Here is a 21622-nt window from a genome sequence, read left to right on the forward strand (position 1 = left end):
GTTGATCCTCCTGCCTCAGCCTCCCAAAGTGCTGGGATTATAGGTTTGAGCCATCGTGCCTGGCCTGCTGCTTCTTATTGCCTTCAGCCCAACGATCCTTCATATTTTGGGGTGGCATATACTGGTCCCCACAATTACATTTGGGCAGTGCTGTGATGTAAAGAAAATGACACCAGAAGTGGAGTCAGACAAGTGGTTGAGTCTTAGATTTACTGATGGAAAGTTGTGTGATCTCAAGCAAGGAACTGAGTCTCACTGTGTGTGCCGCAGATTCACCAGGTGATGCCTTCGAAAACTCTTAAGTGCTAAATGAGCAGGAGGGGGCTTCTCATTCCAGGGTCTGTTTTCCTCCTTGCCACTTGGGTTTGTGGTCTTGTATAACTGCTGATAGCTTGAGGCACAGATATCCTCCTGGGGAGGAGAAAGGGGAGGTCTTATTTCAGGGCAACCTCCCAAGCAGTCTTTTCTTTCTAGTCCCTTCCCTCCAAGAAAGATCCAAGGTGATGGTGGGGAAAGCAGGGTTTGTTTTTCTCCCAAGAAAACTCATCTTCTCAATTGGTTGGGGAAGGCTGGGGCCCAGACAGGCTTTTGAGTGTTTTCCAAGGGGTCATGGCTTCCTCCGGGAAGCCTCCTTTCTGGGAAAACAGGAAAGCCCTTGGCTGGCATGACTCCCCCTCTGTGGACTCCTGACTTCAATCTTAATCATCTTTCTCTTTCCTCAACTGTGGCTTTAACACTCCCTGGGGCCTGTGGTAGGAGGTTTAAGCCTTAAACACTTTTTTTTTTTTCTCCTGCTGATTGATCTTTGTTTTGCAGAGCTGAGATTTCTTTACATCACAGTGGTTCAAGGAGAAAAACACAGCCAGATCCTTCCTCATCTCAACATAAATTAAAACACAGGTCTGTAACGCTTCAACCTCAAATCACATATCCTCATCCCCACCCCCTCGCCGCCCAACCCCCGCCAATATACAGGCCCAGGTGCACGCACAGGAAGGCACATATTCGCTGGGGATGGGCATGCCCACACCCTCCCTCCCTGCAGACACCTGTGGGTGCTTGTGTTTACTGGCACCTCCCTGCCAAACCCCCCGTAGCTAGTGTCCATTCAAGCCCACTCGAGGAGGTAGCTTTACACATATACTGGCAAGATATGGGGGTGCTGTCATGGGTGTGCACTCACTGTGTGCATGGTCTTGTACACCTGCACACATGTATCTATGTAAAAATGCAGATCTGTGTGCATCCACGTGCTACAAAGATAATTACGGCTCACAGTTACACACCCTCTGTGCCAAGTACTGTGAACTTTGCAGGTGTCGGTTCATCCAGCCCTTGCAACGCTATGATATACACAGGACTGATTATTCTCCCCATTTTCAGAGGCAGTCAGCGCCACAGTCCACACTCGTAACTGTTACACTCACCTGGAAATAAAAGTATTTTTGTGCAGGGACTACAAAGACTAAGCCCGGCCGCACTCCGAGTCTTTCCTCCTCACAGGTGCGTAGGTACAGGGCTTTGTTGCCCAAGGGTGGGAACATGGGCAGGGAGTGGAGTGTGTGCACACCTGTCCCAAACTGCTCCCTTGGAAACCTCCAGAGGCATTTCTGCCTTTTCAGGAGGCCCATGCCTTGTAGCTGCTGTGCCCCTCTCCAGCACTGGCTACTTGGATTGTATTTTCTTTTGCCAAGTTGTGTGTCCCAAGGCCTAGCTGAGTCTCACCAGGCATGGAGTGGAGGACTAGGCCACTCACCCCAACACTGAGTGATCAGCAGCTCTCAGAGTCCCAGCTCCACCATGCTCCTGTCTCCACCCTCCTCTCCTCTTACTGAGATCACTTTGGAGGATAGATACCTTCCCTGGGAAACCCTCCTGGGCCACGCCGATGGAGTCGGGGTCCCTTCACCAAACACCTACAGAGTGGCTCAGAGTCTCCCCGTCTCCAGGTTCTGGCTCTCCTGCTTCTCAGCTGTGTGACCTAGGGCAAGGTTCTCAACCTCTCTGAGGCCTTAGTTTCCTCATCTGTCATATGGGGATATATTGATACCTACCCCAAAAGTTAATGGGAGAAATAAATGAGTGAATCCATGGGAAGGGCTCAGAACTGCCTTGGCCCTGAGTTGCTGGCGTCATTGCTGTGGTCCTCAGCCTCACAGGCAGGCCCGTGGCTGTCTGTCGGCTTCCCCTGTGAATCAGTGTGCTTTGCGAGGGCAGGGACCACAGCCCCTTATTTTTCCTCTTGTCCCAGGGCCTGGCTCAGTCTCTGGGACAGTGTTGGTGCTGCTAAACATTGATGGAATATCTGAATGAGGGAGCCCAGTTCTTCTTCCAGTGGGACCTGTTTTGCAGCGAGTGGGATAAATCCCATCTCTCTGTCTCAGGGGTGCGGGGTGAGGCTGCCCGCCCTATGCCAGGACGCAAAGTAGGGCAGGCCTCCCCAGGGGGGTTGCCGTGGCAACAGGAAAGTTCTAATCAGCAGCCGACACACAGGGTTGCTTGGGAAGCATCGGCTGTGTCGCCTGCCCAGTGTGAGGAGACATGGTATGGAAACGGCATTCGGAGCCTCAGTGACTCATCTGTAAAATGGGGTCTAAGCTCCCAGCTCGTGATTTGGGGCAGATTTGGAGAGATCATGCCTGGGGAAAGCTGTTGGGAGCTGCGGAAGGCCCTGCTGCTCCTGGCTGTTTATTGACTGTCTTCCGCGCCATTACAGAAACAGCACGAGAGCAAAGGCATTGTATTACTGCTACACCCTGGCACCTAAAACAGTGCCTGGCACATAGTGGGGGCTGATAAATATCTGCTAAATGAAGAATTACTCAAGTAAGAAGGCTGAGACTTCTCAAGGTCTCCACCCCAATTCAAAATCTAGAATTCTAACAGAGCAGTGGTCTGCAACAGAGACCCCTGGATGCCATCTCTGACCTACCCCAGAGTCCCACAGGCCCCTGAGTCCATCTCCCATCCCAGCTGTGAACTCTGTGAAGGCAGGCAGGGGACTGGGTTCCATCTGGCACTGGGAAAATTGTCTTATTTTGGGAATCTTGACTTGGCTGATCACAGAAGCTTGGGGTTGGGGGCTGCGAGCTGAGGTCGTGCTGGATAAAACAATGCAGGTATTCAGGTCCCTCCCTAGTTCCACCAAATCAGACATTCTAGGGGTGCAGCCCAGCACTGGGGGTTTAAGCATGTTCCCAGAGAATTCTGGTGATCAGCCAGGCTTGGGGATTTCTGCCCAGGCCACAACCTTCTGGAGTTGGAGGGGCTTTAATGGGTCTACTTGACCAAGCCAGGGTCTGGCACTTCTCATACATCTGGGGAGACTGAGGTCCAGAGAGGGGGACATGACTTGGCCCAGTTCTCATGCTGGCACTCCTTGCCCTGGGACTTGGGCAGACTTCTAGGTCTGTCTGGCTTCAGCTTCTCCATCAGCAATGATGGTGTCCACCTGCCTGGCTTCTCTGCAGGGGTAGATGTCACAGGTCTCATCTGTGCATCCTGGTCGAGACATCCAACTGCAGGGAGGAGCACGGGCGTGGTAGCAGGCAGCTGCTCTGAGTTGCTAGCCTGGCCCTTCCTCTTCCTGGCTTCTCGGACAAAGTGCCTTCAGCTTCCTGAACATCAGTCTCTTCTGCAAAATAGGCACAAGACCCATTTCCTGAGAAGTGGGTTAGTGAGGCCACTAAAGGCATGGAGACCTACTTTGAATTCTGGCTCTACTGGGTTGACAGCTGTGTGACTCCAGGCCAGTGACTTCACCTCTCTGAGCTGTAGCTTCTCATCTGTAAAATGGGGGAGATGAAGCCCAGCTTCGTGGAGGTAATCACGAGGATTAGGTGTGAGGGTGCCCATGAAACACACAGCAGGGGCTCAGCTAAAATGAATGCCCTGTTGAGGGAAGGCAGGAAGGCTGTGACTTAAGTGTCCAGCCTGGTCTGCCCCAGCACTAGAGGGAAGTCTGGGAGCTTTGCCTCTGTATCCAAAGGGCAGCCCAGGGGAGGGGCAGTGAGGGGAGAGGTGTTTGTTTGAACAGCCAGAGGTGCTGAGAGGCCCCTGGTGTCCATTAGCGGGTTCCTGCTGAGTCGGAGGCAGTTGGAGGCCAGGGAAGTGATGAGCCGTCGCAGCTGTGTGATACTTTCTCAGCTGAAAAGCAGTTTACAACTCGTTATCTTAATGTGTCCTCACAATAACCCTGGTAATTGTTAGCCTAGGGATCAGCCTTCTTGTTTCAGATGGGGAGATAAGAGCCCAGAGAGGTTAAGTGGCCCAGCCAAGATCACACAGCGCAGTGGCAGCCAAAGAGAGGTAAGGTGGAAGGTGACTGGGATTCTAAAGAATGGTGGCAAGCTAAAGGGGCATACTTCCTGACTTGCGTCTAGCTTAACTCCTGCTTACTGCAGTCTCAGTCTATTGGTCTTGGTTGTTTTGTAGGGGTGGCAAAGAACTCAGACTCTGAAGCCAGATGCCTGGGTTCAAATCCTGGCTCGGCCGCTTCCCAAGTGTGTGCCTTAAGAAAGTCACTTAGCCCCTTTAAAATGAGTTCTTCATCTGTCAGATGGGGATAATAATAGCACCTCCCCATAGGGCTGTTTTGGGGAGAAGCTCAGTCCACATATGTGTAGCATGTGCCCAGCGCATGATGAGTTTGCTGTCTTATGTATAGCTTTGCTGCTGTTGGATGATGTGTACTCCTAAAGTCACATCACCTGTCCGAGCCTCAGTTTTTTCATCTGCTAAATGGAGATGCTGACTACTCAGCCATTATTTTAGGCCAGGCACCTGCCAGTCAGAATTTCATTTAATATTCCCAGCAACCAATGAGGTTGGTCCTCATTTAGTCCCATTCTCCAGATAAGGAAATGAAGACACAGAGAAGTGAACTGACGTGTCTATAGTTACTTGGCCAGAGACCAGGATGCTCCAACTCCAACTCAACCCTGAGAGCCCATGGCCTCCCCAACGTGCCTGCCTTCAGGCCTCTCTCCAGGGTACTCTTTAGGGCTGATACGCTTGCCTGGGTCTTTGGAGTCTGGGAGCTTGTCCCTGCCTTGGATGCCAGAGCAGTAGAGAATCCATCCCCATCCCAAGATGGTGATCTCCCTCTGTGCCCTGCCCTGGCATGGGCTGCCAGTCCAACCTGGGCCTCTCCTCTTTCCCTGGGCCTGGGGGGAGGCTGGCAGGCCCCAGGCCATGAGAGAAGGCCATTAGCTGGCACTGGAGCCCGAGTGCTGGTAATGACCCTATTTTCATAGGGAGGCAGCTCATGTCTCCCTGCGTTCCAATCTGCTCCCGGAGCTCCCACTCCAGAAGGAAGCAGCAGTGGGTTATGAAAGCAGGAGCGGGTTACGTAAGGATGCAGCAGGCTCCAGTGGGATTGGGGGAGCAGAGCAGCCCCCAGTCCCAGCAGAGCAGGGCTAGGCTCCTGCTCCCGCCTTGCCCAGCTGCCCACCCTGGGACTGAGAACTGCAGGCGGGGCCGGGGCAGGAGTGAGCAGGGCGAGGCGGTGGGACGGAATGAGAGAGCCCTGGTCAGGGAGCTGGGAATCCTGGCTTGGGTCCTAGCTCTCTCATGACTTGGACAAATCCCTTTCCCTCTCTGGGCCTCAGTTTCCCTTTCTGGAAAAAGAAGGGGAAATCTTTAGGGGCCCTCCCAGTTCCAGGGGTGCTATGTTTTTCTCACCTTGGAGAGGGTCATACAAATTTCTAGCTTCTGACTCTTAGCCGCTGCCAGCTTGCTCGAGCAGGGCACAGTCCCTCCCTGGGCCCCAATATCTCTGTTTATCTAACAAACAGAAGGAACCTCATTGTCAGCTTCATGGGTGCCAGATGTGCCTGGACTTTGGGGGGTCCGGATGTGACGAGAGAGTAGAACAAGGACGTCTCGTTTCCTACTCTCTCCTTTGCTCCTTGGTCGAGTTCTAGCAAAGACCAGCCATACCACATCATGATAACAGTAACAGCCAAGACAACTACCACTGATCAAGTCCTTACTACGGGTTGGGCCCTGTGTTAAGCCCCTTTGCAGGCATTGTCTCATCAAATTCTCATAAGAGCCCTATGAAGTAGGTACTTTTCTTATCTCTGTTTTACAGATAGGGGCTGAGGCTCAGAGAGGGCAAGTGACCTGCCCAAACTCACACAGCCGGTAAGTGGCCAACTCAGGATTCGATTCCAGGCTCGTTAGACTCCACTTCCTATGACACTGTGAGTCTGAACAGAATTGGCTTGGTTATTTCCAGAGACCAAAGAAGTGGGTACGACCAGATGGTGTAAACAGCCCTGTTCTGTGGGTCTAGGCTCTGAGGAATGTCCGTCCCCCTCACTAGCCACCCCCGGGCCTCTCTGGACTCACCACCCCCCCACCACATTCCCTTTGTGCCACCCACAGTGGCCATGATGACATCTGGGAAGTGGGCAGCACAGCCTGCAGGCTGTGTGGGCAGTTGGCACTGAGGGTACTTGGGCTCTCATATTTTTAAACCCAGCTCTGGCCACCTCTGCAGTTGGCTCAGACAGAGCTGAGGGGTTTTCCTTTGGGCCCCGCTGACTCTGAGTGGGAGGGCCTAGGCATCACTGTGTCAGAAGGTACTGTGCCCACGGCAGCCAGGGGGATGCTCACAGCTGGGGTGGGATCTGTGTCCCTTGGACCCTGGGAGCCCCAGGCAGCTTGAGCAAAGCTTGTGGGAACCGTGGGTAGGTCTGAGGCTGTGGCTTGGAAGGAGAAAACCAGGGAGGACCGGGAAAGGGCTCGGGAGAGGAGAGGAGGGAGGAAACCAACAGAAGCCAGAAGGAGCAGATGACAGAGGTGGGAGGTCCTTAGAGAGCATTGAATCCGACCCACTCTGTTTGAGGAAGCTGAGGTCCTGAGAAGGAAAATATCCAGATTCTACTGCGAGTTAATGGCAGAGCTGGGACTTGAACCCAGAGCTCCTGATACCCAAGCAAGGGTAATTTGGGGGCACACTGTTTATCCTGGTCCCCAGGAAGTCCTGTTTGTGGGTACTCTGCTCCTGGGTAGGGGAATTTTATCTGCCCTGTAGGAAGGCAGGGGAGGAGGAGGAGGACAAGCCATTCATGCCCATGAATGGCTCCATGGGAAAGGAGCCAGAGGAGAGTTTCATAGCCGGCGGAGGGGGAGGGAGGGTGTCGGATAATGGCAGGGAAGACATACAAGTTTGAGGGTATGGCTGGGGAGTGAAGTAATTCACTAAACCCCTGTGGCTGCCATTGCTTCTCCCTTCTGATACTCCACGTATCTGCCAACTTCCCTGCCCTGATCCCTGGCTCCAGGAGGGTCCCTCATACATTGTGCAGCGCAGGAAAGTGAGGGGCCAGGAGGCCATTTACAGGAGAAACATGATGAAGGTGAACGGCATGGAGTGGGAGGAGCTGCCCTCCATGGCTTTGTCACAGCCCCTTTCTGGGGCCTTTGTTTCTTCATTTATCAAATGGGGATAATCACTAGCATTTGCCAAGTACCGATTTTATGCCAGCCCTGGGCTAATCGCTTTTATATGTGATTTTATTCAATTTTATGGTGACTCATTGCTCAGGTGAGGAAACTGAGGCTCAGAGAGAGTCCGTGTCATGTCCAAGGTCACTCCGCTAGTAAGTGGCAGAACCTGGGTCTGTCTTCAGGGCCCAGGTGCTTAGCCAGTGTCTGCGCCCTCCACTCCAGGGTGTCGGGTTGCTCCAGTGAAAGGCAAGTAGTAGGAGAAAGGGCGTTGGAGAGGATGACCGAGATAGACGCCACTGGGGTGTCAGCCCCCTTCTCTGGTCTCCTCCCAGGGAAAGGGGGTCCAGACCCATTCCTATTGCCTCTCCAAATTCCTTCTTTTCCACCACTGCGTATTCCATTCCCTGCACCACTGCCACCAGTGCCAGCCTTCGAAAACACAAACCTGATCATCTCACTCCCCGATTCAGCCCCTTTCCATGGCCCTCCACTGCCCTTGGGAACATCCAAACTGCATAACTTGGCATTCAGCGGGTCCTTTTGTAATCCACCCCCTTACCACCTCTCCATGGACCCTCTACTCTGGCTGATACCCAAGCAAGAGCGACTTTGGACTCTCCCTCCACAGCACTCCCTGGTCAGATTTTCTTCCCTTTCCCCGTGCTTTAGCTCAGACAGTTCCCTCCGCCATTTTCACCTTGTCCTCAAACTCCTATCCCTCCCTTGAAACCCACCCCAAAGTCACTTCTTCTGTGAAGCCTTCTGAGCCTGCTCCCGGTGGAATGTCACTCCCTCTTGGTGTTCCCATTGCCTTAAGGGTGGTTCTCATTGACTTGTTTTGTAGTTAATTGTTTTCTTGGCACTCTCTCCCTTCTCACCTGCGACTACCTGAGTGTCCCCAGAGGCAAGGAACTATGTGAGCCACTCCAGTAGTCCCAGCCCCAAGGCCAGGCACAGTGGACATTTATTGCTGAATGAGTGAATCAAGAGAGAGGATCAGAAAGCTGCAGAGGATGGTAGATCTGCAAAATTCTCCCTGGGTGAGGCCCAGGCTCAGGTTCCAGAACAGCTCCATGTGTCTCCCACTCACTGAGATTGAAGTAATGTCCTACAGTTGGACAGACCTGAAATTGAGCTATGTGATCTTGGGTAAGTCACTTAACTTCTGGGTCTGGTACCTCATTTGTGAAATGGGTTAACAAGATGGCTGGTAGGAGAATTCAGTAAGATATTGCATGTGAAACTTCTAGAACAGAGCCTAACCTTCAATAAGGTAGGTATTTAGTAAAGCTTTCTTCTGTCCTCTTGCTATCATCCCCATCATTGTCACCTTCATCACCAACATCATCATCATCGCCATCGCCATCCTCATTATCATTCCTGGGGTCTCTCTTTTTCTTTCCCAGATACCTGCCCCTCTGCTGGAGATTCTGCATGTCTGAGGTACCAGCCATTGCCAGAAACTGGGCTATGTTCTCTCCTTTCATCGTGCCATTTCACTCTCACCCCAAAATAAAAACACACAAAAAAATCACTTTCTTCCCAAAGAGAATCCTCTCATTCACCATATGGGTTGCTACAATGATCCCCATTTTACAGATAGATGAACTGAGGCCCTCAGCAGTGAAGTAACTTGCTAAGATCATACCATAGCTGGTAAGCAGTGGAAGCCGATTCAAACCCTGGTCAGCCCTTTTGGCAATACCGAGCTGCTTAGGGCTCTCGAGCTCACGGACCTTTAGGGTTCTCCTGATACACCTCCTGCTGCAAACACTCCCCACAGAGGGTCAGTGTGAGTTTTTAGCTCTTTCCTGAGTCCCCCGGGCCCAGCAGAAAAACACTGAGAGATTTACTGAGAATCTAGGGAGACAAAATGGGACAGGCACAAAGACACCAGGAAGCTGGATAAAGCCTGGTAGGCTCAGAAGCCAGGGCGTTGGCCCTCCCTGGCTTGCTCACTCGGGCACAAACCAGCTCACTCTGGACTCATAGGGCCTGGCCTGGGTCTCCTGCTTGAGGATCTGGTCCACAGGATCCACTTCAGAGAAACTCCACCCCTACTCCCATCCATTTCCAGCCTCGTCCTTCTTATCTTCCTTCCTTTTGGAGAGGCATTGCTGGCATCTCTGAAGCTGAAACAACAACTCCTATGTTGGCTTTTTTTTTTTTTTTTTTTTTTTTTTAAATAAAGATAGAGTCTCACTCTGTCACCCAGGCTGGAGTACAGTGGCGTGATTTTGGCTCACTGCAACCTCTGCTTCTTGGGTTCAAGTGATTCTCCTGCCTTAGCCTCCCGAGTAGCTGGGATTACAGGCACATGCTGCCATGCCCGGCAGCCTGCCTAATTTTATTATTATTATTATTATATTTTTGCATTTTTAGTAGAGACGGGGTTTCACCATGTTGGCCAGGCTGGTCTCGAACTCCTGGTCTGAAGTGATGCACTTGCCTCAGCCTCCCAAAATGCTGGGATTACAGGCATGAGCCACGGCACCTGGCCCTGTGTTGGCTTTTTAAGGGGAGGTTTAGTGAGAGGCTCAAAGGAGGGAATAGTGGGTTCATTCATTCTTCAAATCTGTATTGAGCATCTACTGTGTGCTACAATTGTGCTGGGCAGGAGGACCTGGAGATAACCTGAACTCAGTCCCTGCCCTGGAGAAGCCTCAGTCCCATTTTTATCTCTAAGAGTAGCCAAGACCCTTCCCACTTCTTTGGCATTAGTTCTGGGAGTGCCTAAGGGCAGGGGATGTTCTTTATCCCACGGAACTGGGGACAGAAGAGCTTTGAGAGAGCATTTGTAGTATAGACCTGAACTGAGCTAAATGAGAATAAAGCACTGCATACCCTTCTCTGATTTCAGGCATGGGCCTGGGGAACCTCAGCCCTGACCCTTTCCCATGGGTCCAACCCCTCTGTATGCACCCCTTTACTACAAAGCTTCTCATATTCTGTCCCTGTCTATACCTGACTTTCTACTCTGAGGTTGAGTCCCTACTATGTGCCAAGCACAGTGTTGAACAGACACTGCTGTGTCTTTATAGAGATCAATGATCACACACACAGACACCCACCCATCCCTTGCAGCTTCCCTCACCCACCACACACCCTAAGAGGGTATTAAAGGTTTATTACTCACACAATGAGGCTCTTAAGAAAGAGCAGAGAAGCTCCAAAGCAGGTAAAAAGTGGCTTGAGAGACTAGGAAAGGAAGACTGGATTTCAGTTTTTATAGATGGATTGACCACAAGGATATTATGGAGTTTTAAAAATAGACCTCAAGAATTGGGATGAGTTTTTAGTAGACCTCATTGGTTCCTGGTGCATTGGCTGGCCTTTGTGGTTTGAATTTACTGTTAGTGCCAAAAGAAGGAGTTCTCAGGTTTTATTATCTTGCCTAGATGTGGGACAAAAGGGGAAGGGGGAGTGGTGGGTGTGGCTAGTGTCAGATATCAAACATCAAACATAGAGCCAGAAGGATCACTCGAGGTCAGGGGTTTGAGACCAGCCTGACCAACATGGTGAAACCCCATCTCTTCTAAAATTATTAGCTGGGTGTGGTGGTGCATGCCTGTAATCCCAGCTACTCAGGAGGATGAGGCCGGAGAATTGCTTGAACCTGGGAGGTGGAGGTTGCAGTGAGCTGAGATGGCCCCTTTGCACTCTAGCCTGGGTGACAGAGTGAGACTCTGTCTCAAAGAAAAAAATATATAAAAAAATAGAGCTGACTCCTTATTACATAGTCGCACCCACCCCTGCCCCTCTTCCCTACTGTCCCTAAACCTTGGCAACCACTAATCTGTTTCCTGACTCAATGATTTTATCATTTTGAGAATATTTATAAGTGAAATAATACAGTGTGTGGCCTTTTGAGATGTTTCTCCCCTACTCAGTATGATGTCCTTGAGGTTCATCCAAATTGTTATATGTACCAATAGTTAGTTCTTTTTTATTGCTGAGTGGTATTTGGTGGTATGGATGTACCACAGTTTGTTTAATCATTTGCCTATTGAAAGATATTGTGGTGATTTCCAGGTTTTGGTTATTACAAATAAAGCTGCTATGCTTTTTCTGATGTTATTGTAACTATTCCTGCTTTCTTTTGATCATTGTTTGCATGATACATCATTTTCTAATCTTTTCTTTCATCTTATCCATATCATTATATTTGAAGTAAGTTTCTTATAGATAGTATATAGTTAGATCATGTTTTTTAAAATCCACTCTGCCAATCTCTGTCTTTTAATTGATGTATTTAGATAATTTACATCTAATGTAATTAATACATTAGGGCTTAAGTCTGTCATTGTACTTTTTGCTGTTCATTCCTTCTGTGTTTATTTCTGTTTTATTTTTCTTGCCTTCCTGTGGTTTATTGGAGCATTTTTAAAATAATTCCATTTTGATTCATTTAGAGTATATTTGAGTATATCTCTTTGTATATAGATCTTTTAAAGTGGTTTTAGTAGGTATTGCATTATACTTACATAACTTATCACCGTCTACTGATGTTAATAGTTTACCAGTTTCAGTGAAATATAGAAACCTTACCTCCTTTAAAGTTCCCTTTCCTCCTCATTTAAAATATAATTGTCTTAATAGTTTTCTTTACATATTTTGAGAACCACATCTGACAATTTATTATTTTTGCTTCAATGATCAAATATAACTTAGACCAACCTGGGCAGCATGGGGAAACCCCACCTCTACAAAACAAAAACAAAAGACAGAAAAATTGGCTCAGCATGTTGGCATGCACCTGCAGTCCTAGCTACTTGGGAGGCTGAGCCAGGAGAATTGATTGAGCCTGGGAGGTTGAGGCTGCAGTGAGCCATGATCATGCCACTGCACTCTAGCCTGGGTGACAGAACGAGACCCTGTCTCAAATATATATATATATCTATCTTAGAAAACTCTACAAGGGAAGGTAAATCTATTATATATATATATCTCTCCATTTTTCTGCTCTTTCTGTTATTCTTCCTTTCTGAGGTTCCAAGATTCATTTCTTTACTATTAATATTTCAAGAACTTCTTTTAGCCATTCTTTTAGGGTAGGTCTGTGGTGACAAAGTCTCTCATTTTTCCTTCGTCTGATATTGTCTTGACTTTTCCTTGATTCCTGAAGGATAGTCTCACCAGATACAGAATTAAGAGTTGAGAGTTATTTTTTTTTAAATACTTGAAAAGTTTTGTGCTGCTTTCTTCTGGCCTCCATGATTTCTGATAAACCATTGTTGCCCAAGCTATTTCTTCCCCCCATAGATAAGGTGTTGTTTCTCCCACTGCTCTCAATATTTTTTTCATTGTTTTTAGCTGATTGAAGTTTGGTTGTGATGTGTCTTAATGTGGGTTTCTTTAGGTTTATCCTATTTGAGTTTTACTTGGCTTCTTTAATCTATAGGTTTATGTCTTTGGCCAAATTTGGGAAATTTTCAGTCATTATTTCTTTGAATACTTCCTCAGCTCCATCCTCATTCTCCTTTTGTAGGCTTCTGATTACTTGAATGTTGGATCTTTTGGTATAGTCCTATAGGTCTATGAGGCTCATTTGTTTTCAGTCTATCTTTTCTCTTGTTCAGATTAGGTAATTTCTATTGTTCTACCTTCAAATTCATTGCTTGTTTCTTCTTTATTCTCCATTTTGCTGCTGAGCCCACTCGTTGTATTTTTTAAAAAATTTTTATTATATTTTTCAATTCTAAAGTTTTCCATTTGGCTCTTCTTTATATCTTTTGTTTCCTGAGACTTTCTATTTTTTCACTTGTCTCAAATGTTTTGGAATTGCTTGTTCAAAGATTTTTTTTAAATGATGGCTGCTTTAAAATTTGTCAGATAATTCCAACATCTGTGTCTTCTCAGTGTTGGCATCTGTTGATTGTTTTTTCTCATTCAAATTGAGATCTTCCTGGTTTTTGGTATGATGAATGATTTTCAGTTATATCTTGAACATTTTGGGTGTTATGAGATTCTAGATCTTGTTTAAATCTGACACTATGCCCGTGGGGGAAGGGAAATGACTTCTCATTACTGCCAGGCAAATGAGAGCTCAGGTTCCCCACTCATCCTCATTTGACACCCCAAGGGAGAGACATGGCTTGCTACTGTTGGGAAGAGAAGGCTCTTCACTAGATCTCCATTGACACAGCCCCAGCTGGGAGGGAAGGGGTACCTCATGATTGCTCCCCACATAGTCTCCACTGATACTGGAGCTGGAGAAGGCTTCATGACTATGAGATGGTAGGAAAGGTTATGGTTTCCACTCAGTCTCCTCTAATACCACATCAGTAGGGAGGGTAGGGGGTGCCTCATTACCAATGGGCAGGGGTGGAAGTCCACAATTCTAATGTGGCTTTCACTGACACCAGGATTGGGGTGAGAGAGGGGGTACTGCTATCTGGCAGGCATGAAAGTCCTGGCTCTCCATTGAGTCTTCTCTGATACCACTTTGGTGGGGGTAGAGGCCTAGGTTCTCTACTTGGCCTTTGCTGAAGGGGTTTTAGATTGGGCCACATTACTTGACTTTGATGTTTGGCTAGGGTGCAGTGGTAATCATCTAGAAGTTTTCTATGTACTAGGTTCTTGCTCTTTCTGGTCCTTTGACTAGGGATAATAAGATTTCCTTGGGGCTTTTAAATCTGCTGCCAGTGGCATTTCCAGGTTGCTGGCTTCTCCAGCATTCAGCCTGAGATCTATGAAATAATCAGAGAACTCAAGGAACTCACCACTGTGTCATCCCTTAGCTTCAGAAGTTCCTAGCCAGTCTTCCTTCTCTCCACCTTTCAGAATCTACTTTGCTTGTTTTAGATAAAATGTCCAAGATTTTTAGCTGTACTTAGCATGAGGAATAGGGAGACATGCATCTACTCCATCTTGGTTCAGAACCAGATGGTTATGGAACGTCTCTTGGTTCAGAACCAAGAGAACTTGGTTCTCTACAGTGTTTAACAAAATAAGTAGAGCTAAGCCAAGACAAACAAGGCTTGGTTAGAAAGTAAAAAGAGATAGATCAGTTGAATATAATTTGGCATCTGTAGGATGAAACAAGAAAGTAAATGTTTGATTGTTTGCAAAGTTTTGATCAGAGAAGCATACTATGGTTGGCATGCCCTTGGTATTAGGGTTATTACCATAAGAGCAAAGCAGCTCAGCACAGCACATCCACCACTGCACATGTGATAATAGTAATAGGAGGCAACGAGTGTACAAGCTTAATTTAGGCCTGGAAGAAGACTTCCCTGTGATACCACCTAGAGATAGTATAGACAACCCCAAGGGAGATACCATCCCTGGGGTTGGGTTGAGGGAAATTCTAAGAGGGATGGGAGAAGGGGAAGGGGGTTTAGGCATTTGGATAAATGTATAAATCCAAACCTGTATATATGAGAATGTGAAGGAATGCAGGCATTTTGTTTTTCCTGCTGATCCTGTTCATGTTCCTGAAGCCACTAAGTGGTTGGTTTATCACTCCATGCCTAACAGAGTGCCTGGCACATAGTAAGTCCTCAATACATATTTGTTGAAAGAAAGAAAGAATGAATGAGTGAATGAATGTTTTTCTGTGTTACATCACTTATTTCACTAGCTGTTATGGACTGGAGATTCCCCAAGAATGGGGAAGTGTTGGAGGCTTACCCTTCTGGGGTTCTGGATAAGTAACCTGTAGGGAACCCTCAAGACAGTGGTGCATACGTTTTCATGCTCAAAGGGGTAGGCTCACCAAGAAGAAAGAAGAGATCTGGGAGTCAACAGTTCATCCACTGACCCATCAACCCATCTATCCATCCACTCACCCACCCATCCCTACCCATTCATCAATCTACCCATCTGCCCATCCATCCAGGGGTGGGGGCAGATTGTGTAGGTTTTCCTGCCCAGAGGGGCAGACCCATTGAGAGGGGAGAGGGAGAGATAGAGTCAACAGTTTATTTGTCCATCCATCCACCTACCTATCCAGTCATCCGTCCATCCCATCCATCCCATCCAGCCATGTGAGGTTGGAGCCAGATTGTACATGGTCATTGAATGGCAGCTTCAAGATGTTAGACTGAAAACTATCTTTCGTGACAGCTGCCAAGGAGAGGAGGTTAACTTATATGAACAGCCCAAGTGCCTGCTGGAAGCTCACTGGAACTTAAGCAGGCCGAATAAGTGGGGCCTGGGAACTTCAAGAAGTCACCTCTCAGTGCCATCATGCCAGTTTTGGAGAGAGTTGGGGAACAGATGGGACGCAGCTACTCTTATGAGCAAAACACCTAGATTAGGTACTTATTAACCCAGTTTATGCTAACTCTAAGGTGCAGGGAGCAGATGGAATGATCTGAATGGGCTGTACTCAAAAGCCAAAAGTTCCCAAAGAAGAGAGTACCTAGTTAGGCTCTCTGGCATCCTTGTTGGGTTTAGGGCTGGGTAACAAAAACTTTTTGAATGACTACATAATGTGGGAGGCAGTGACTTTCAAATGCCTCTTCCTTTGAGTAGAGATTCCAAGTAGCTCTTCAGGGTTAAAGTCAAGCCTGAGGCAGTGAGGGGGCCAGGCCTCCTGGAGAAGTCTCCATCTTTCATCTCAGCCTCGCCTCTGGCACCTCCCTCCCACCGCCATGCTTGATTTCTCTCTGTGCTCACAGCGTCTGGATCATAGGAGATGCTCAATAATGTTTATAGAATGAACGAGTGGGTAAATATATCCGTTAGTCAACAAATATTTATTGAGTGCCTACTATGTGCCAGGCATTGTTCTAGAAGCTAAGGTACAACAGTAGATAGGACAAATGCTCTGTCCTCATGGATCTCAGTTTAGTGCTCGAAGTGTTTTAAAAACACAAAAGTGAGTCATACCTCTCATAGTTTATACACTGCTGCTGTTGTTTCCTGAGGTCTATGCCAAGTGAAGCTTGCAGGTGCCAATGGGTGATGGTGTCTTGGGGCCAAGACTTGGTGATTGTTTCTGGGAAGAAGGGGTGAAGAGAGGGCAGTATCCACTGAGGAGCCAAGATTGGTGAGGATCCTAGCTACTGTATCCTGAGCCCTTGTATATGCCTTTGTATATGCCTGTGCATATACAGTGTATGATTATCTCTCTGTTTTCCAATCACCCTATGAGGCAGGCTCTTTGTTTTTTTTTTTTTTTTGAAACAGAGTCTCACTCTGATGCCAGGCTGGAGTGCAGTGGCGTGATCTCGGCTCATTGCAATCTCCACCTCCCAGGTTCAAGCCATTCTCCTGCCTCAGCCTCCGGAGTAGCTGGGATTACAGGCATGTGCCACCACACCTAGCTAATTTTTGTATTTTTAGTAGAGACGGGGTTTCACCATGTTGGCTAGGATGGTCTCGATCTCCTGACCTCATGATCTGCCTGCCTCGGCCTCCCGAAGTGCTGAGATTACAGGTGCGAGCCACCGCACCCAGCCGAGGCAGGCTCTTTTATTTGCTCTGCTTCCCCAAGGATGCACTGAGGACCCAGGAGCTGATGTGACACACCCAAGGACATAAGGGGAGGAGGTAGTAGAGCTAGGATTTGAATCCTGGTCTGTTTGGTTCCAAAGCCTGGGTTCTTAACCACTTGGTTCAAGTGCCGGGGAGGGTGGAAAGGGGTGGCAGGAGGGGTCTGCAGGAGCTGGAGCCTGGCTTTAGGAGGGCTTTGGAGGGCTGTCCTGCATGCTGCCTTGTTCCTAACACCTACTTGTCCTTGAATGTGGAGCTGTCGTTGATGACTTCAGGCAGACCTACCAAGCCAGGCTCCCTGTTTCCTGCCCACAGAGAAGGCCATTTGGCAATGCAAATCATGTCTGCCCACACCCGCTATGGATCCTATAAGTTTACACAAATCACTGAATAAAAATTACATATTGCTGTAATTGACAAACACCACCCCGCCATTCGTAGCTGCAGAGGGAGCTGGTAAGTGCTTGCAGAAAGCTGTCAACAGCTCTTGGGCCCTCTGTGTGCGCTGCAGCTCTGGTACAGTGGCAGTCACTCAGTGCTGCTGCGGCCTCCACTGCTTCAATGGTAGGTGGGGACCTGGTTCTGTGGTAGCTTTGAGGGTTGACCCAGTCCTGGCCATTTTTCTAAACATGCATTGATTCCTGCCCACATCTGGAGGCCACTCCGGAAACCAGAGATGATTGTCATAATAAAACAATAGTCACAGCTAACTCTCGCTGAGCACTTTCTATAGCTCCGCAGCACAAAGGAATTTACCCTATGAATTCTCACAACCACAAGGAGTGGGTACTTCATCATCCTTGTTTTTTGAAAGTGGAAACAGGCTCAGAGAAGTTAAACAACTCACTGAAAGTCAACCAGTAATTGGTGGAAAGAATCCTAAACCTAACTGTCTGATTTAAACATCTGCTCTGGCTCTTAGGCAGGAGGCTGCCCTGCTCTAGCCCTGCTCCTCCTCCTGATATTCATCAAAGAGAGCTTATTCCGGGGAGCAGACAGTGGCAGTGGACTCAGAGGATCTGGGAGAACAAACTCGGGCCATCTTACTGTGTGTTCCAAGGCTTTTGAGCATGTAACCATTTGTGTGTTCACAGGTGGGTCTTTATATGTGTTTGAGATTTTGCACATGACCACATGCCCAAAGTTGTGTTGTGTGTGTTCTGCATATGTTTGCGTCCTGACATGTGTGTTTGCAAGTGAGTGGCTGGGTGCCTTTGTGTTCTTGTATATGTGTGTTCATGCTAATGTACATTAAGTGAGTATCCAATTTTTATTGGGTGCTTACCATGTTCCAGGGACAACTGTAAGTGCTTCACAAGTATCAACTAATTTCATCTTCACAACAATCCTATGAGGAAGTACTATTAATATCCTCATATCATAGATAAGGAAATCAAAGCACAGCGAGGGCGCCAAGTTGCCCAAGCATCCCTTCTGATTACAGAACACGTTTTCTTCCTTTACATCCACCCTCCCTCATTTTTGGGCCATATGGCTTAGGTATTGATTTCTCACCTCCCCCATACCTGGTTTGCCATGGGACCCAGGTGTGGAGAATCAGAGTCACTGTGATTGGCGCAAGCAGCTGAAGCAAGTAGCTGCTCATGAGAAGCACCTGAGGGTAGTTCAGTGTCACTCAAAGCATGGTCTGCAGATAGCATCGAATTCCTAGGTCCCACCCCTGAGCTCCAGAATCAGAAGCTTCGGAGCTGGGACCCAGGACTCTGTGTTTTCACAAGCCCTCCAGGTGACCTTTGTGTACTTGAGAGCCGGGACCATGAAGCCACACCATCTGGGCTGGGTTGGAATTCTAGCTGCACCACTCATTAGCTATGGACAAGTTATATAAGCTTTCTGTGCTTCAGTCTCCTCATCCACGAAATGTAAATAACAGTAGTCCTGACCTTTTTAAGGATTAAGTGGGTTAAGACATGCAAGTGCCTAGAGCAGTCCCTGGCATGTGACTTGTTGCAGGAGAGCTCACTGTCACTGTCACTCTGCAGGGATGAGCATGAGACCCAACCCTGCCCAATGAGCAGTCCTGGGACTTTTGCTGGTACCATTAGGAACAAAGTGGCTCCTTCTACTGGGGTAGGGTATAAGCCTGGAGTTGCTGGTGACCGCATGCGTCCTCAGGGGGAAAGCTCGCCTGAGAATAAAATGACCAAGAAGGAAGTCAAGGGGCAAGGGGTCCTTGAGAACATTTTTGGAGCTCCTGGATCCATGCCTGGAATAACTGGACTTGTCAATTTCATGAGCAAATTATTTTCCCTTTGGCTTCAGCCACTCTGAGTTGGGCTCCTGGCAGTTGCATTTGGACAGCTCCTGCCAGGTGCCTCATCTGACTTAAACAAAGGAGTGACTGCAAGTGAGTCCAAGGCCATCGGTGAGTTGAAGCAGTGCTGGGATTCCTAATCCCCAGTCTGTCACCTCTTATTGGCTGCCTTTTCCCGTCAAGGCAACCCCAAACCGTATCTCCCAGCCCTCAACAGTTGGTTCTCTGGGGCGGGCATCTGTAGGCTGACCCTGCACATTGAAGGTGCCATTTCGTTTCTTTGTCAGCATCACCATTTGCTTGGGAGGGGTGGCAGAGCATCCTCCTGGAGTCCAAGCTCTACATTGTTCAATCTCATCATGATCAGAGGCACCTTAGTCATGTAGGGGCTTTTTGATGAGGCTCCTTGGCTTTTAGAGTATCAAAAAAGACAGTCCTCTGCCAGGCTGTATCATGGTGATGCCGAGGCACCAAGCCTGGAGATGGGCTGAGGTTGGAGGCTTTGTGGGCAGTGATTCTGTCTGCCTCCCTTCCTGATTTGTGTGTCATGTGGGGCAGGGTCAGAGGCCATTTTCTGCCTTAGTTTACCCAACTTGCGGGCCTCTGGCTTTCTACTTCAGTCGCAGCCTGACCAGGCCCTCTCTGCCATCTGCCCTCATCCCCCTTGGTCTTGGTCTGCCCTACCTCTTGGCCAGTTTCCCATGGCTGTCTAGACCCTCCCTCCACTCCCATCATCCCCATACTGCCCCATTTCAAGTTCCCACCTTCTCCCCGTCTCCCAAGCTCCCAGCCTCCTTGAGCCTCCTCCATCTGACCTCTCTCCATCTCTCCCAGCCCCTGCAGCCCCCCACTCATGTCAGTGTCCCTGTAACTCCTGTTCTTCTCTCTCCAGGGTTCTCTGAGTTTCTCTATCCTCTCTGCCTTCCCTTCCTCCTGTTCCTCAGCCCTGCCTCGGGCAGCCACCCCACACCTGTCTGCCCCTCCTCCCCTCCTCCCCCCATCTCCTCCAGGTGGCCCGCTGCCAGTCTGGTACCAGCCGGGTTGCCATGGGAACCACTGAGCGGCTTAGGAAGCTGCCATGGATCTAATCATGGGCTGTGAGGTTTCAAGGAACAGCTCTTTTCGGTGCTGACAGCCGATTAGGCTGATGCTAGGAGGTGGGGGGCAGGGGGAACAGGAGCCAGGGAAGATGTCAGCCAAGGCAGGGCTGGCCCTCGAGGCACCTGGGAGCAAGAGGCCAGATCTGCCCAGCCCATGCTGTCTGTGCTTCACTGGCACTCTCAGACCCTCTGGAATTTTCCTGAAGAGATCATTGATGCTACATGCATTCTCTCCTTGCTTCCCTTTCACTCACATTCATTCATTGGTTTGCTGATTCATTCATTCACTCACAAAACCCTTCCTATTGGTCATGTACCTCCGAGGCCTTTCCAGTGCAGTGGGAGAGACAAACCCTTACACAAACTCCTGCCCCCAGTAGGCCTGGTGTTCTGACTGGGGGTATCCAGGGCTGTGGGATCCCCAAGGAAGGCAGGAGTCCCACGCTACTTGGAGAGAGTGAGGGGGCCTGAGGATGCGCTTCACAGGGCATTTAGATCTGCATCTCCAGGAGGGAGGAACAGGAGTTCGTCAGCCAAGAAGGGGAAGGCTTTCCCGGACCTGCAATTTCCACCTCTGAAGGTGACCACGGAATCTGTTTTTGAGTGTGCATCCCAGGCGATTCAGACACAGACCAAAGAGTGAGGCCATGCGAAATCACTGCTGATGGAGACATTTCTGTGGGGGCTGCAGAGTGGCCCCCAGAGCAGACTCTTTTACAGCTGTGCTGACGATGGCCTGGGGAGTAAGCCCACTTCAGGAAAAATAGCCCAAAGTTCACAGCAGCCAAGTCCCCTGGGGTTGATGGTCTGTGTTTCCGGAGGGCAGAAGGTGGGGGATTCTCTGGGGGAGTTGTTCCCACCTGCTTACACCTGCACCCCATTTTAGTTGTGTAACCAGCAGGGCTGCGTCAGAGCTTTGCGGGCCAGGAGGGCCTGCCAGCTTGGTCTAGTCTTAGATGGCTCCCCTGGTACCAGGCTTTTGGTTTTTCTCATCTAAACCAGAGACTGTGTTTGCACATAATTTGCATACATTTGCATATGGTGTCGGCAGGGCCCAGCATAACATGCAGAAAACACATTTTTCTCGCCAGGGTGCTTTGCAGCCTGGATTAGAGCCCAGGTGCGCAGAGACCAGGAGCTATAAAACTCTTCCCTCCTTTGGCCCTTGATGCTCCTCCAACTCACTCCTTCCTGCACCCCTCCCCACTGTGGAACTTAGACCCCAAGTCAGCAGGTCTGGGAAAGCCATTCCAGTAAGGAAGCCTGGATTGCTCTGGGTCTAGTTCAATTACACTTGCTGTGTGACATGGGAAGGTCACTTTTAGTGTCTCCACCTGCCTTTGTATGA

General features: G+C 48.9%; 1 long non-coding RNA gene across 1 annotated transcript in view; it reads left to right on the top strand.

Annotated features, from left to right (window-relative positions):
• Window positions 1-21622, top strand: part of LOC129051969 (uncharacterized) — a 65919-nt gene that overhangs the window by 30916 nt on the left and 13381 nt on the right. The window contains exons 6-12 of the long non-coding RNA XR_010138543.1: window positions 817-900; window positions 1384-1503; window positions 3646-3822; window positions 4236-4308; window positions 6095-6206; window positions 7556-8607; window positions 17822-17993. This is a non-coding gene — a long non-coding RNA (uncharacterized LOC129051969). The remainder of the gene's footprint in view (window positions 1-816; window positions 901-1383; window positions 1504-3645; window positions 3823-4235; window positions 4309-6094; window positions 6207-7555; window positions 8608-17821; window positions 17994-21622) is intronic.

The sequence above is a fragment of the Pongo abelii genome, chromosome 1, assembly GCF_028885655.2.
Source record: "Pongo abelii isolate AG06213 chromosome 1, NHGRI_mPonAbe1-v2.0_pri, whole genome shotgun sequence".
Taxonomy (NCBI): Eukaryota; Metazoa; Chordata; class Mammalia; order Primates; family Hominidae; genus Pongo; species Pongo abelii.